The sequence below is a fragment of the Dermochelys coriacea genome, chromosome 12, assembly GCF_009764565.3.
Source record: "Dermochelys coriacea isolate rDerCor1 chromosome 12, rDerCor1.pri.v4, whole genome shotgun sequence".
NCBI lineage: Eukaryota > Metazoa > Chordata > Testudines > Dermochelyidae > Dermochelys > Dermochelys coriacea.
This window is the reverse complement of record NC_050079.1, coordinates 43,977,779-43,988,085: the sequence shown is the minus strand read 5'-3', so window position 1 is coordinate 43,988,085 and position 10,307 is coordinate 43,977,779. Positions and strand designations below refer to the sequence as shown.

The 10,307-nt window shown below is 48.9% G+C and overlaps 1 long non-coding RNA gene across 2 annotated transcripts; it reads right to left on the bottom strand.

Moving 5' to 3' along the window:
* Window positions 1–459: 459 nt before the first annotated feature.
* On the bottom strand, window positions 460–10,246 carry LOC119841226. Of its 2 annotated transcripts, XR_005288451.1 has the most exons (4): window positions 10,044–10,246; window positions 7,235–7,325; window positions 2,703–3,018; window positions 460–745 (listed from the first exon to the last, which is right to left on the bottom strand). It is a non-coding gene; the product is annotated as an uncharacterized LOC119841226 (long non-coding RNA). The 2 variants fall into 2 exon arrangements; XR_005288450.1 differs by lacking the exon at window positions 460–745 and having other exon boundaries at window positions 2,616–3,018.
* Between the last annotated feature and the right edge of the window lie 61 nt (window positions 10,247–10,307).

Below are 10,307 nucleotides of genomic sequence, written 5' to 3'. Positions count from 1 at the left end.
CTATTTCAACCAGGTTACCATGAACGATATCACTCTCGTGAGGATAACACAGAGAGATAAAGAACGGATGTTGCTTGAATGCCAGCAAATACTGGGACCATACGCTGCCAGGCTTTGTCATGCAATGATACCAGACTACTTGCTACTAGCATGGCGTGGTAAAGTGTGCTACCATGGAGGACGGAATAAGGCTGCTCTCCCCAGAAACCTTCTGCAAAGGCTTTTAGAGTACCTCTAGGAGAGCTTCATCGAGATGTCCCTGGAAGATTTCCGCTCCATCCCCAGACCCGTTAACAGACTTTTCCAGTAGCAGTACTGGACACGAATGCATCCCAAGTCCTCAGGGCTACTTAATCATTAAAAAACACTTGCTTTTATAACATGTATTATATTTTAAAAGGTACACTCACCAGAGGTCCCTTCTCCGGCTTTGTTGGGTTGGGAAGGTATTTCAGTCAGGATAAAAAGATCCTGGCTGTCGGGCAGAATGGTGTGTTCTGTGCTCTCCCCAAGCTCATCCTCCTCTTCCCCATCTGCAAAATCCTCAGCCAGGGCGGAGAGTACCCCATCATCAGATTCCACGAACAGGGGTGGGATAGTGGTGGCAGCCCCCCCTAGAATTGCATGCAACTCAGCGTAGAAGCAGCATGTCTGGGGCTTTGTCCTGGAGCGTCCGTTCGATTCTTTGGTTTTCTGGTACGCTTGTCTGAGCTCCTTAAGTTTCATACGGCACTGTGTTGCGTCCCTGACGTAGCCAAAACATTAAAAAAATCTCAGAGGCCATGAGGGACAGAGGCATTTCGTCTTTTGGTACATAGTTCTGATAGCACGGATTCCTTTCCCCATACAGTGATCAGATCCAGTACCTCCGTTTCGGTCCATGCTGGATCTCTTTTTCGATTCTGGGACTGCATGGTAACCTGTGCTGATGAACTCTGCATGGTCACCTGTGCTGATGAGCTCACCTGGCCAAACAGGAAATGAGATTCAAAAGTTCCCGGGGCTTTTCCTGTACACCTGGCCAATGCATCCAAATTCAGAGTACTGTCCAGAGCGCTCACAATGGTGCACTGTGGGATAGCTCCCGGAGGCCAATACCTTCAAATTGCATCCACACTAACCCTAATTTGAAACGGCGATGTTGATTTCAGCACTAATCCCCTCGTTGGGGAGAAGTACAGAAATCAGTTTTAAGAGCCTTTTATGTCGAAAAAATGGCTTCGTTGTGTGGACAGGTACAGGGTTAATTTGGATTTAATGCTGCTAAATCCGACAAACTTGTAGCACAGACCAGGCCTCTGTGTCTGCTTACAACCCTATCCTCCCTGCTGCTCAGCGGGCCCCACTCTGTCTGGGAGTCAGCTTTGCTGTCTCCCTCTCTCATGCCCACCCATCCAGGCCATGTCCAAGATATTGCTGGTGCTTTCTTAGTGCTGCCAACATTTATCATAAGTTGCATGATATTAGGTATTTTTCTTCAAGTCCCAGTTCCTGGGTATCTGTGGTTACATGAGAATCTCTGCCTTCATTAAAAAAAAAAATTGCTTGCCCTGGACCATGGGGAGGAGGGGGCTGGTCACGGGGGGCTGCCTGGCTGGGGGCGCTGGGCCAGGAGGGGACTGCAGGCCCACCCATGGATCCCACCGCAGTGGCTGTTGTCTAACCCCAGTGCTGCTGGCTGGCACGGAGCCCGGTCTGAGGCCTGGCCTGGCTCGGCCACTCAGAGCCGGGGTCTCGCCCCAGCCATGCAGGGCCCAGCACCGCAGGTGGGCGAGCTGGGAAGCGGACTCCACATGGGATGGGGTTCCCCTGGCTGTGGCTGGGTCCCTGAGCCCATCTGCTGGGTGCATGTCGGGAGTCAAACAGCGCCCCATGTGGGGATCACTAGGAAAGGGATAGATAATAACACAGAACAGATCCTAGCACCTCTCTCTCAAGTCCTGGTGCACCCACACCTTGACTTCTGTGAGAAAACCATATATTTGAAATGGGGGGGAAAGGTCCAGAAAAGGGCAAGTTAAATGATGAAGGGTGTGGAGCACCTTCTATTATAGCAGAGATTAAAAAGACTGGGACTATTTAGCTTGGACAAGACATCACTAATGGGGGATATGACAGAGGTCTATAAAATCATGACTGATGTGGAGAAAGTGAATAAGGACGTGTTATTTACTCCTTCTTATAACACAAGATCTAGGGGTTGTCAAATGAAATTAATAAGCAAACAGAAGGAAGTACTTCTTCACACAATGCAAAGTCAATCTGTGGAACTCATTGCCAGGGGATGCTGTGAAGGCCAAATGTATATGTGGCTCAAAAAAGAATTAGAGAAGTTTCTGGAGTATAAGGTCCATCAATGGCTATTAGCCAAGATGGTCAGGGTTTCAACCCCATGCTCTGGGCTCCCTAAGCTTCTACTGCCAGATGCTGGGAACTGAGGATAGAGGATGAATCACTTGATGATTGCCTGTTCTTTTCACTCCCCCTGAAGCATCTGGCATTGGCCACTGTTGGAAGACAGGATACTGGGCTAGATGAACCATTGGTCAGACCCAGTATGACCGTTCTTATGTTTAAAGAAAAGTTGGAAACTGTGAACCAGAGGCTCCAACATGCGAAGACAAATGAAAAGACCCCAGCATTTATTATTTTAAAATCTCAAGATTTTTAAGGCAATTCTCAATTTTGGGGGCTAGACTCACAATGTCTGAATGATTAGGCTTGTCAATACTGCTTCCTTTATCACATCTCTGAGATCCAGACTTCTCTCAACAGTTGTGCTGAACCCAGCCTTCTGCAACAGCCATAACGTGCAACACTGTACCACAGTCCCCAGAAAGATGTACTGTACAAATAGCACAACGAACAAACAAACAGCATAATGCAGGCAATCCATTCCCACTTCTCATAAGATTTCATGTGCCACGGCTAATCAGGGTATCATCAGAACACAGCCAACATGTCTGCATATACAACCACAAATCTTCTAGGCCCAGATCATGAAATATTAGCATTTCCCTGAAAAGAAAAAAGACCAGGATGGTAACAACATCACACTTGGTAGTGGAGATATGTACCTTTGAAATTAATGCGAGGAAGACTCAGCTCACAAGCAGTACAAGAATAGTGGCTTATCCAAACTGCAGATGTGGGCTGTGGGTTTCTTAAACAGTTATGAAATAGAGGAGGAGGGAAGATTACTATCACTGCAGTACAAATTCCCTTGGAAAACTTCTTCATCTCAAAATTTTATGAAGTAGGTACGGAAGGATTAGAGAAATGCAGATGAAAAGCTGGGGGCAGAGTTAAGGCTACCTACATTGTACATTTCTTTTAAGTCTCACTTGGCCTTTCCTGTCCCTCTATTTATAACTCAGATATACCTGGAAGGGTTTTAACCCCCTGTTGCTGACATGCCTGGTCTCGATGTGGTGTCTAGAGATATTCATGGTCTCTCCAGACAGTTTTCACAATTTTCCATGTACCTGCTTTCTCACATTCTGATTTCAGCCATGAGAAGATAGTTGTTGTTTATATTACCCCAAGGCTAAGCTCTACAGGAGGCCACAAAAAGCTTTCCAGAAAATGTCTGTCTCTTCAGACTGACAGGAAGACCACACTTAACTTCTGCTGCAAGTTAAAATGAGAGCCCATTGCTTAGAGTTTCTGCCCAGTTTATGCAGCAGCAGCAAGCTGTGTGTATGGGTCTGGGAGTAACGGAGTAGATTCAAGTGAGCTATGGGCACTAAGGGTACTGCAACACTTTGGGACTTAACTCCCTGCCCTCACCCCAGACTGTCCCAGGAGCTGAAAGCACTTGCTGGTGCAACAGGGGGCTTGATTCCAATCCCTTTCTACCCGAGCTCTAGCTCCCAGTGCTGGAGGAGCTGTAGGGTCACCAGGCAATCAGCGTGCTCAACTCACTGGCACTCTGATGGCACCTAAGATGATACTTGTAGTTAGAGAGAGGATCTTGGGGTGGAGGACAATCAAAAGCCCTGACCGGCTGAGAGGGCATGAATTGATGAGTTGTGCTCATTGTTAGAGCTGTTGTGTTTTGTAGACTCTCAAAGCTGCCCAGCAGCAGGAAGTGCTATTGGGAACAACTCCGGTGTCACTGCCCTGTGAGGGGCAAGGTCTCTCCTTGTTCTGCCTTTACATCAAAGCAAATATTAGGTAATTATGTTTCCTGTTTTTGATTTACTACGTTAGTGTTTCATGCTGTTGTACATTCCACACTGAGTAAATAACCAACACTGCTGGGGACTGGGAGGGAAAGAGAGGTGCAGTGGGATGAAGGTGCTGTGTGTGGTGGGAGGTTGTCATATTGCGTTCATTGTTCCTATGATTATTTATTTACAAGAGACAGTTGGATTACCTTGCTATGATGTTAGGGAACATCCAAATGAAAGGCTCCTGGCTGCCTTGCACTGGAACAACCACAGGAAGAAGAGACTGGGCATTTCATTCTATTGCCTCCTCTCTGATTTGCAACATAGGGTGTCTATCCCAGTTACTGCACCAGGTCAGCGCTCTCACCTAAGGGCAGGGCAGGGCAGGGCCTGAGCTGAGCTGAGCTGAGCTGAGCTCCCTCATTGACAAAAGACATCTAGTGAAGCAGCAACAACAGAAGCAACATGGAAAAGCAGAATAAGAGAGAATGCCAAAGCAAGAACAAGAACTAAAATGGTTCCCCTTCCCGGTTGGTACGCCCTTCTCTCCCCTCAGACCACCTACTCCTTCCCCCTCCCCATCTGGCACTGTCTCCCCACTTCACTGCCCCCCATGCCCTTCTCCAGCCTGCGCTCCCTCCCCACCTCACAGCTCCCCCTATGCCCTCTCCATCTGGCACTTCCTCCCTACCTCACCACAACTATATACCAGCTGAGCCTGAACATGAAGGTCTCTGCACTTCTCTCCTTGCATTCCAGGCGGGGCAGCAAGGAGTCATTGTAATATTAAGTATTGTATTAGGAGTCATGGTAATAATTGCAGGTCTTTTGCCCTGCAAACCGTGGGCAGATGTGAGGTGTTTACAAGGTGCCCTTAGACCTGCCTGGGCTGTGAAAGCTATTCTGTTTTCAAGGCTACTGACTGTAACACAGTCTATACTGACAGGTTTCAGAGTAGCAGCCGTGTTAGTCTGTATTCGCAAAAAGAAAAGGAGTACTTGTGGCACCTTAGAGACTAACAAATTTATTAGAGCATAAGCTTTCGTGAGCTACAGCTCACTTCATCCGATGCATTTGGTGGAGCTTATGCTCTAATAAATTTGTTAGTCTCTAAGGTGCCACAAGTACTCCTTTTCTTTTTGCGAATACTGACTAACACGGCTGCTACTCTGAAACCTGTCATTATGCAAGGCACTGAATTTAGCCGTATAGAGTGGAAATCTGAGTTTTTTCCACCAAATGCATCCGATGAAGTGAGCTGTAGCTCACGAAAGCTTATGCTCTAATAAATTTGTTAGTCTCTAAGGTGCCACAAATACTCCTTTTCTTTTTACAGTCTATACTGCTGCAGTTTGCTCTAGAAAGGGGTGGCCAACCTGAGCCTCAGAAGGAGCCAGAATTTACCAATGTACATTGCCAAAGAGCCACAGTAATACGTCAGCAGCCCCTCATCAGCTCCCCTCCTGCTCCCAGCACCTCCCATCCACCAGCAGCCCCGCCAATCAGTGCCTCTCCTTCCCATCAGCTGTTTCGTAGCATGCAGGAGGCTCTGGGTGTGTGTGTGTGTGTGAGGGCAAGGGGTGGAGTGGGGGCAGGGTCTGAGGCAGAGTCAGGGGTTGAGCAGTGAACACCCCCCGGCACATTGGAAAGTTGGCACCCGTAGCTCCATCCCCGGAGTCGGTGCCTATACAAGGAGCTGCATATTAACTTCTGAAGAGCCGCGTGTGGCTCCAGAGCCACAGGTTGGCCATTCCTGCTCAGAAGACCAAACGCATGAAATGGCTCCCCTGTCTCCATGAATCTCTCATGGGGTTGTATTTTCTATACCTCCCTGACAATCATTGCCAGCCCCAGCAAAGGAACTGTAGCAATGGACTCTTGTGATAATTGGACCTAGAAATTTACATTAATTGTGAGCTTGACTGTAAAAACTATGTGAAAGTTCCTAAGATGCCACAATAGCCTATAACAACAACTGTTGATGGGAAAAGGTGCTGAAAAGATCTGTTGTTATAACTCAAGGACTATATTAAGATCGTGCTTGGTAAAAACAGATGTGGAACCAGAAATTAATTAACCAAAATTGGGGTGTCAGATGTTAGGCCTAATTGGTGGGCAAAATAATGAGGCGATGGCAGGGGTGAAAGTAAGTTAGAGGATTTACCGGTATGCCGGAGTCCGGAGCAGGGGGCGTGGCCTCAACCAGAAGAGGCAGGGCCTTAAATCCCCGGGCCCTTTAAATCTTGATTTAAAGGGCCCGAGGCTCCAGCTGCAGTAGTGGCGGCTGGGAGACCGGGGCCCTTTAAATCACCCCCAAGCTACCAGCTTCAGAGGTGGCTGGAAGCCCTGGGACTCGGGGGCAATTTAAAGGGCCTGGGCTCCACTGTGGTAGCGGCTGCTGGAGCCCCGTGCCCTTTAAATCCCCGCCTGAGCCCTGCTGCCTGAGCCCAGGGGTAGCGGAGGCTGGGCTCCATCGGGAACTTAAAGGGCCCTGGGGGCTCCAGCCGCCACTACCACCCAGGCCCTTTAAATCCCCTCTGGAGCCCTGCCGCCGCTACCCTAGGGCTCCGACAGCAGGGCTTCAGCGGGGATTTGAAGGGCTGGGGCGGTAGCTGCGTCTGGAGCTCCGGGGCCCTTTAAATCCCCGCCGGAGCCCCGCCGCCACTACTCCAGGGCTTTAAATTGCCGTTTGGGAAAGCTGGTCCTGGTACGTCGCACCGGGGCATACCGGCTTACTTTCATCTCTGGGCGACGGGCTATTCCACCGACCATTCCCTTTGTGGGTCCTTAAAGAAAAAGACTTCGGGGGAAAAATTGGGTAGAACAGATGGAGGCTACTAGAGTGAGCTTCAATTTCTTAGCTGCCACCCCTATCATTTCCTGGGACCCTGGGCCTTCATCATCCTGATCCTGAGCAATGTCCTGACCAGACAGGCCAGAGAGGGGGTTCAGATGACTTTGCTACCCAGACTGTCTCCAGCTGAACCCCAAACACCACCTGAGATGGAACAGGATCAGATTTTAACAGCAGCAGCAGCTCCAGCCCATGACAACTAACTTACCTTTTCCCCTGAAGGACAGTTATTACCATCTTTGATACCATCCTTCTAAGAGACTGTCAAACAAGGGCTTTCCCTTCTAATAATTCTCCAGCTAAAGGGAAAGAGAACAAGGCATGTTGTTAAAATGAAAGTCATACTTAATACTTTACATTTCAAATGCTTTAACATTTTTCCTTCATCTCTGGATTGTTAAACAAACAATTAAAAGGATTTTAATGCTATGTTTACCACGGTTCTAAGCAGGCTGAGGGTTCTGTATACCACTTAGACCTTGTTTAACACTGTTTAATGCTGGACAGTGACTGGATTATGCCCATACCTCCCATCTAAATTAATGCAACAGGGCCACACAGCGTAAAGCCAGCCCACCATCCTGTCTGCAGCAGCACTCACCAAAGGAATATTCAAGGGGTTTGTCGAAACAGTGAAAAAACCCAACCCACAGCAGAGAGCCTCGGAAGCTGGGTCTACAGACTTGGGCTCGCAGGGCTCAACCAATGAAATTAAAAACAGTCCTGTAGACACCGTGGCTCAGGCTGGAGCTCGGGGAGGGGGGATTTTCAGTGCCCGAGCTCCAGGCCAAGCTGGAATGTCTCTAGCCAGCTAATTTAACCATATAGAGTGGAAATCTATCAACTTCATGAAAAAACTCGTCATCATGAATAGGTTGGAATATGAACAAGAGGCTACTAGACAGCTCTCCAACACCACTTTCTACAAGCCATTACCCTCTGATCCCACTGAGGGTTACCAAAAGAAACTACAGCATTTGCTCAAGAAACTCCCTGAAAAAGCACAAGAACAAATCCGCACAGACACACCCCTGGAACCCCGACGTGGGGTATTCTATCTGCTACCCAAGATCCATAAACCTGGAAATCCTGGACGCCCCATCATCTCAGGCATTGGCACCCTGACAGCAGGATTGTCTGGCTATGTAGACTCCCTCCTCAGGCCCTACGTTACCAGCATTCCCAGCTATCTTCGAGACACCACTGACTTCCTGAGGAAACTACAATCCATCGGTGATCTTCCTAAAAACACCATCCTAGCCACTATGGATGTAGAAGCCTCTACACCAACATTCCACTTAAAGATGGACTACAAGCCGTCAGGAACAGTATCCCCGATAATGTCACGGCTAACCTGGTGGCTGAACTTTGTGACTTTGTCCTCACCCATAACTATTTCACATTTGGGGACAATATATACCTTCAAATCAGCGGCACTGCAATGGGTACTCGCATGGCCCCACAGTATGCCAACATTGTTATGGCTGACTTAGAACAACGCTTCCTCAGCTCTCGTCCCCTAATGCCCCTACTCTACTTGCGCTACATTGATGACATCTTCATCATCTGGACCCATGGAAAAGAAGCCCTTGAGGAATTCCACCAGGATTTCAACAATTTCCATCCCACCATCAACCTCAGCCTGGACCAGTCCACACAAGAGATCCACTTCCTGGACACTACGGTGCTAATATGTGATGGTCACATAAACACCACCCTATATCGGAAACCTACGGACCGCTATTCCTACCTACATGCCCCTAGCTTTCATCCAGATCACACCACACGATCCATTGTCTACAGCCAAGCTCTACGATATAACCGCATTTGCTTCAACCCCTCAGACCGAGACAAACACCTACAAGATCTGTATCATGCATTCCTACAACTACAGTACCCACCTGCTGAAGTGAAGAAACAGATTGACAGAGCCAGAAGAGTACCCAGAAGTCACCTGCTACAGGACAGGCCCAACAAAGAAAATAACAGAACGCCACTAGCCATCACCTTCAGCCCCCAACTAAAACCTCTCCAACGCATCATCAAGGATCTACAACCTATCCTGAAGGACGACCCATCACTCTCACAGATCTTGGGAGACAGGCCAGTCCTTGATTACAGACAGCCCCGCAATCTGAAGCAAATACTCACCAGCAACCACACACCACACAACAGAACCACTAACCCAGGAACCTATCCTTGCAACAAAGCCCGTTGCCAACTCTGTCCACATATCTATTCAGGGGATACCATCATAGGGCCTAATCACATCAGCCACATGATCAGAGGCTCGTTCACCTGCGCATCTACCAATGTGATATATGCCATCATGTGCCAGCAATGCCCCTCTGCCATGTACATTGGCCAAACTGGACAGTCTCTACGTAAAAGAATGAATGGACACAAATCAGACGTCAAGAATTACAACATTCAAAAACCAGTTGGAGAACACTTCAATCTCTCCGGTCACTCGATCACAGACCTAAGAGTGGCTATACTTCAACAAAGAAGCTTCAAAAACAGACTCCAACGAGAGACTGCTGAATTGGAATTAATTTGCAAACTGGATACAATTAACTTAGGCTTGAATAGAGACTGGGAATGGATGAGTCATTACACAAAGTAAAATTATTTCCCCATGTTACTTCTCCCCCCCCCATGATCACTCTCATAGACAGCATATATCATATATCACATTGCACATTATCACATATATCACTCTCCTTACAGTGTGTATGGTAACACCCATTGTTTCATGTTCTCTGGGTGTGTATATAAATCTCCCCCCTGTATTTTCCACCGAATGCATCCGATGAAGTGAGCTGTAGCTCACGAAAGCTTATGCTCAAATAAATTGGTTAGTCTCTAAGGTGCCACAAGTCCTCCTGTTCTTCTAGCCAGCTATTGTTAGTGCCGCTGTGCCAGGGACCCCTTGGAGCAGGGCCGAAGCGTGAGCGGCTGGGGTAGGGTTTGCTGAGTAGACGGTCCGAGGTGCCTGGGTGCGACAGGGCACACACCTGCGTGTAGTTTCCCAGGGGATCAGGTGCTGGGTGTGCTGAGCAGGTGCACGTTCTGCGGATTTCTCCCCTGGGCCCCCACCTCTGGCGGCGATTCATCCCCAGCGGGCCTCGAACCCCTGCGAGGCCAGAGGCTCTCGGCGCCAGGCCGGGTCCGCGACCGGCCAGTGCGTGCCGCGGACTTGGGCCACCGCAAATGCCGCTCGCCCGCCTCTGCCTCAGGCAGCGCGCCGCCCCCGCGCGCCCCGCCCCGCCCCGCCCAGC